Here is a 6,706-nt window from a genome sequence, read left to right on the forward strand (position 1 = left end):
TTAAAAAATAAAGCAGAATGAATTGAAATAAAATTGTTATCATTTGATAATATAATCTTTATACCATCGCGACGTGCTAAGATTTCCCCACCAAAACGTCAGCTTGTGGAATTCTATACAAGACAAAACCGGTATCGGTCTGGTTTTCTGCAGAAATCTCCACTTTTTTCAAATTTAGTCATATAATTCATATAAAACACGACCTTCGATCCAGAAACTGACTGTAGTCTATCAAAATCTATCAATACAAATAAATTTTGCACGAACGATTTTTTGGATCGAAAGGTGTGCTGTTGATGAATATCAACTTTGAATTAAATCGAGAGCAGTCCGGAATTATTTATTTTTGTGAGAGTTGTGGGTATTTTATTAATTATGTTGCTTTGAAAAATTAAAACAACATGCTTATGTAGAGTCTACATCATTTCCATGCAGAATACACCCCTATGTGGTGTTTTTATCATAAGTTTGTGCAGGAATTCTAAAAGCTATAGAATTTTGATGCGTAAACAAACGAATCTGCTGTCCGACAAATCGGACCTTCAATGCTATAGAAAGTTTTTATTTAGACGACACCAACAGAATTACTAAGATCAAAATGAAAAGAATTTATAGAACATGCATTGATATAACTAAAACTATTGCCGATATATCGAAAGTATAACGTTAACTAGGGCAAGTAAACATATGAAGGATTTTTAAGCGTTTGACGTCATAGACGTCGTGGCTTAGTGGTAGAGAGCCCGTCCTTCAATCGGGAGATCCGGGTTCAATTCCTACCCGTGTCAGTATTTTTTTTTTAAATCATACTGTTAACTACATTTTTCTTGGCGTTATTGAAAAATTAATTTCTTTCAAGACACTGAAGATGAAATTATACCTGAATACAAATAAAAATAGCAATCACAGAACACCAAGAAAATATGCAAGGATTACAGATTACATTTTTTAAAATTCATTGAAAAAAACCAAACCAAAATACTTTATTTTCGGACTTGATTTTATTTCAAAGAATGAACCAGCAAAAGATAATGGAAAGGAAAGTTTTTCCAATGCATCTAATGTACAGAAGAAAAGTCAGAAAAAATGTGAATCCATTAGCTATTCGTCATTTCCTGCAGAGTAAGAACTTTCTTGTTGAAACCACCACATGCTATATTGTGTAGCAAGTGTAGACATGTGTGTCAGTAAATTCACATCCAACAAAATTGTCACCACCAATCTCGGCCACTTCCTGAGACAAAGTCTCTACAGAGAATTTAAATACCTCTCGACAGAACCAGGCCTGGGGTAATGGTAATTAAATGACAACCAGTTTCAATGTAATGGGGGTGTAATGGACCATTTTTGCATTACAAGTAATGGTAATGTAATGCATACTGTACTGCACATTATTTTTCATTACATTTACACTACTTCAAATATTTGATGATATTTCGAAGATTTAGAATAATTCATTTTATTAGTGATTGACTGAAGCATTTGAAACATTGATGACAATCAAATGCAATGAATAACTTAATAGATATGTTTCCTAACATTGCTGAATATTTTGTGTACTTATGTTAATGTATAATTAAAAATCATAATACAGAAATAATTTTTCTGCCATTTCTTTAATATCTGACAGTATGTTATGTAAATGTGTAATGTAAATTCACTCTCAAGTAATGTAATACATTATATTTCAAAATAGGAGTAATGGTAATGTGAAATTTTCTAGGTAATGTAAGGCGTTACATTGCTATGTAATTGACCTCAAGCCTGGATAGAACACCTTCTCATGCATATATGCAAGTGCCTTGGACCCCAACTTGTCATTTCCTCTTTTGCAAGATTTTCAGCATTTCTTCATAGAGATCAAAATTCCAACTGCAAGGTGTCCAAGATGATGAATTCAGACCTGACCAGTGTTTTTGACAATTTGATAACTTTTGACTCTACACTTTTCATCATTCAAAAAGTACATTATGACATTCATAATTCAACATGCAGATTTTCATTTGAATCATCAAATATGAATTCTTCCAAATAATACCCCCCCCAAAAAAAAACACTTTAAAAACCTCCACAGGTATATTTCAAATGACATAGACGTGCCATGGGTTAATAAGGGTTAAACTTTAGAGTCGACATGTTTCTTCCAAGCAATATAGTCTTGTTTGGATCCAGTTTTTCCAGTTCTGATATAACTGCCTGATACTGTACAATGTAGGTGTCAATCTGGTCCCCCTATTGTGGGAATCTGTTTCCACATAACTGCTGTATAATCTGGTACCTTGCTATTGGCAGGCACAACAAGGAAGCTATTCCTTCAGTGATGTCCAACACTTATCCGCATGTGTCACTGATGCCACTATCATTGATGAATCTGATGGCAGTGATGATAGCATTATTGAGGAGTAGGAATATGGATTCTTGTCAATCTGATTCATGTCACCCTTGCCATCAATTTTTGCTGTACATATTATATCATCCTGAAATTCAAATTACTCCAGTATTATATCATTATCAAAACTATATCATAAATGAAAGGTGAAGATAACAAACAGTGATCAATCTCATAACTCCTACAAGCAATACAAAATAGATAGTTGGGCAAACACGAACCCCTGTATTATAATATTCATATAGAAGTTGTACTTTCATGCCCTCATGTATTTTCATTGATACAGAATTCAGAAAAATTACATTTATGTATTCGGTGGGAGATTAACATGTCTCCAACTAAACAATAGAGGACAGTTTAGCTACATGTACATTTCTGCATAAATAATTATATACACAAACATTTCATTTGAATTTGATTCCCCGTCTAATAATTTTTGTTGTAGCTAATGTTGATATATTACATGTATCTTACTTCACAATTATCAGCAAATTCACAAAATATTTTTATCTTTCATGCTCTTTCTTGTGGTAGATGTATGGAAAAATTTAATATTCAATAATATAAAGGAGATAAGCTAAATAAAAAATATATGCTTAAATCATGGTAGCTAGTACCCATGAAATTCAACATTCTCTGAGTGATTCTATATCTAATCCCAATGCAGGCATGTAAGTTGTAAGTGTAATTGTTGAAATTAAGTTTGACATGTTTACAATTTATCTTGAAATAAGGCATATTTAAATTATAAAACCAAACTGTTCTTATGATTTTCCTGGCTTAATGGTGCTTTTAAGTATTTAAAAATTATTGAATGTAAAAATCATTCCGACTTCTCTAATCCATGTTTCCGCGTAAGGCCAAAAAATATATATATGTTAATTGGTTTCCACTTTCCCGACCTACCCTAATTAAAAATTTCTGTTGACCCTAACACATTTTTTTCTATTCTCACAGATTTTGCAAATGTCATCACTACAACAAGAATATATTTATTGACTTATGAAGTTATTTATTATGCACTAAAACCAGACAGATTCCAAACCACAGAAACAGTTTTTGTTTACAGTAAATTGAAGAAATGTATCGATTCATCATATAACTTTTATTTGATTACTAAATAATCACTAAGTTAAGTTTAAACATAGTAGAACACTAGAATACCAAATCGTTCGAAAACTATTCAACCTATAACCCCCCACAGGTCTACATGCTACCCCAGAAACATATACCATTATGGAAATATACATCTATATACAATTATATGTCTCTTTAACCTATACAAATACTTTTTAGACCATACAATGATACATGGAAAGTTCAAAGTGTGAAGTGAGTCAAACATCATGTAAGAAAATTCAAATAGACCCGAGAAGGTCATGCACTTGGAATTGAAAATGGCATGATCGTGAAACAGCTGATTTTTCTGATCAGCTGATATACATACAATTTTAAATCTTAACAATATATAATTATAATAGATAAACAATAAATATATGTTGACAACAGTTAACAGATTTGTTGTGGGATTTCCAACAGCCCAATGCGTGAATATTATGTGTTTGTCAACACACCACAGGCGCACCATACTATTCGTTCCATGCGACTTGTTTATTATTTTTAAGAGCAATTGGTACACCTATTTGGTTATACAGTTTAACGAGTAGAGGTGAAGTATATTCATATTTCTAAAACTTACGTTGAAATGCGATGAGTACATCCTCTGCAACTTCCACGAACAGCACAAACAGGCTAACGGCGCGGCGTGTGAAAATGGCCGAATGAAGGATTGAAAAATATGGTGTGCCATTCGGGGCTATAAGTAAAATAACCTTATTGCGTATTTTGAAAGAAAATTTCTTTTTCAAGATCTTATTATATATTAAACCGCTCATTGCATAATTATGTTTTACAATACGTTACCACTTCTAATAATATATAGCGACGTTGTATGACGCAATCTTAAAAAGTAGAGCAAATTATAGGATTTATACTAGTAATGTAAACCTAAAAATAGTGTTCTTTCACGAACTCTACATATAAAAACCAGTACATTATAGGAAAAGAACATGTTAGAGAATATTTCTAACAAAAAATTATTCACTTAGGACGTTAGGCCGAATTTTGATAAACATGGTCTTAGTCCTTTTAGGGACAACCTGTCCCTTCGTCAGGACGTGAAATGATTACATTATGGAGAAAACACAAATATGATTAACAATAAGCACTAAAGCTACACTACAAAACTAGCTAAACACTTTTGCAGCGGATTACATGTTGCAGGCTTTGTTATTGACTCAAAAAAGAATAACAATCAGGGTGTCTGGTCACCGTGGTATCAGTCGGTAAAGTGTGAAATTAATTAATGGAAGAACTAACTTGGCCGATCAAAAGGTGAAACAGCTAATTCGTACATCGTGGTATTCTCCCTTAGATCAAACTATTGAAAATCTAAATTTTAGATAATAGTAAGTGAAATTGGCGTAATGTCTAAGCTATTGGTTACTTGTAAAAAACTAAAAATGGAACTTGTTGATGATGAGTGCCAACGACGTTGGCAGTGCTGGTACTGCTATGCATCCAGTTGGTGAAGCAAGGCGATGTATCGTTGGTAATATGAGGCGGTACGCAGATATCTTAAGAGAAATAAAGTTATGAGAAATAAACCGTTGTCGTTTATCAGAGGGAGAATAACATTGTTATATCAAAAATAGGTTTAGCCAATGTTCATTCTGGCAAAGTCAATAATTTTGTTCATGCCGTTAGGACGGAATGACTTTAGTCTGTGCATCCAGAATTTTTCTTTTTTCTTTCTATCTGTGGAGCTCCGGGTTTGGTTGTGATCAATAACCACGACAATCATGTCTTCCCATTTGTGTCCATCTAGGTTGAAATGTTCTCCAACAGGCTCAGTGATTCTTTTGGTTTTGATGGTCGACCGGTGGTTATTAATACGTTTGCGGAGATCTCCTGTTTCACCAACGTATTGCTTCTGGCATGCTTTGCAGCTTATGAGGTATATGTAATTTCACACTTTACCGACTGATACCACGGTGACCAGACACCCTGATTGTTATTCTTTTTTGAGTCAATAACAAAGCCTGCAACATGTAATCCGCTGCAAAAGTGTTTAGCTAGTTTTGTAGTGTAGCTTTAGTGCTTATTGTTAATTATATTTGTGTTTTCCTCTATAAGTTCTATAGTTTACCTGTGCTGTCCAGGGTGTTAATTGGTGCTTGGCTAATCCAAGTGACCCTTTCAAATTTCGGTACGAAATGTTATAAACAGATATGCACATATTGAATGAATACAATCAATACGCCATATTGTTGTACATGGATATAAACGGTAGTTAATAAACAACAAACCCATGACTGTTAATGATAATTTTCAATAGATAAATTCCTAAGAAACATCAAAATTAAAATTATATATTTACTACTGTACTTTTCAAAAACGTCAAAACAAATTTGTTAACGATATAAGCAATGGACGTAAACAGAGTTTTTAAAGGTAAGAGGAATTCCAATAATAGGCCTCTGTGTTTTCTTTATGTATCCTGTTATAAATTGTAAGTTAAAATTAGATGATTGCAGCAAGACTATTTCTCGTAATAATTACCTGTAGGTACTAGCGGATTAGTTTGATCTCCACCGATAATTGATCATAGATCCCCATATCAAAGTGAGCAGTACCTACTCTGTACCTATGGCTATGTGTTTGTTTTGTTTATTAAAACATAAGCCGAAATTCTACATAAATGCTGCTAGTCTACAAATTTCTATACATATATCAAATACAGTTTTATTTAAACGGAATGTTTTCCACTATTTATACATGTTAATGTAAAAATGTTTATTCATGTTTAATTAGTTTTAGTGCTATAATTGAAAATAAACATGTTAGTAAATTATTATTTTTTTTATTTATTTCCAATAGTGAAATAATAGTCTTGAACACCATATTATATGGTTTGTGATATGTCAATGAAATATTTAATAAAAATTGAGCTGAAATGTCTCTATATCCTAAATTCTCGGTATACCGGCCACCCCTCTAAACCGGCCGTTTTTTTTCGGTCCGACATCTGGCCGGTTTAGAGAAGTTTCACTGTATATATATATATATATATATATATATATATATATATATATATATATATATGCAAGGTGAATATAACGAGCAGTGATCAATCTCAAAACTCCTATAAGCAATACAAAATATATACTTGGGCAAACACGGACCCCTGGACACACCATAGGTGGGGTCAGGTGCCTAGGAGGAGTAAGCATCCCCTGTTGACCGGTCACACCCGCC

General features: G+C 32.9%; 1 long non-coding RNA gene across 1 annotated transcript; it reads right to left on the bottom strand.

Annotated features, from left to right (window-relative positions):
- Positions 1-982: 982 nt before the first annotated feature.
- LOC130048541 (uncharacterized) lies at positions 983-4,484 on the bottom strand. Its single transcript, XR_008797329.1, has 2 exons — positions 4,089-4,484; positions 983-2,477 (listed from the first exon to the last, which is right to left on the bottom strand). It is a non-coding gene; the product is annotated as an uncharacterized LOC130048541 (long non-coding RNA).
- Between the last annotated feature and the right edge of the window lie 2,222 nt (positions 4,485-6,706).

The sequence above is a fragment of the Ostrea edulis genome, chromosome 7 (genome assembly GCF_947568905.1).
Source record: "Ostrea edulis chromosome 7, xbOstEdul1.1, whole genome shotgun sequence".
NCBI lineage: Eukaryota > Metazoa > Mollusca > Bivalvia > Ostreida > Ostreidae > Ostrea > Ostrea edulis.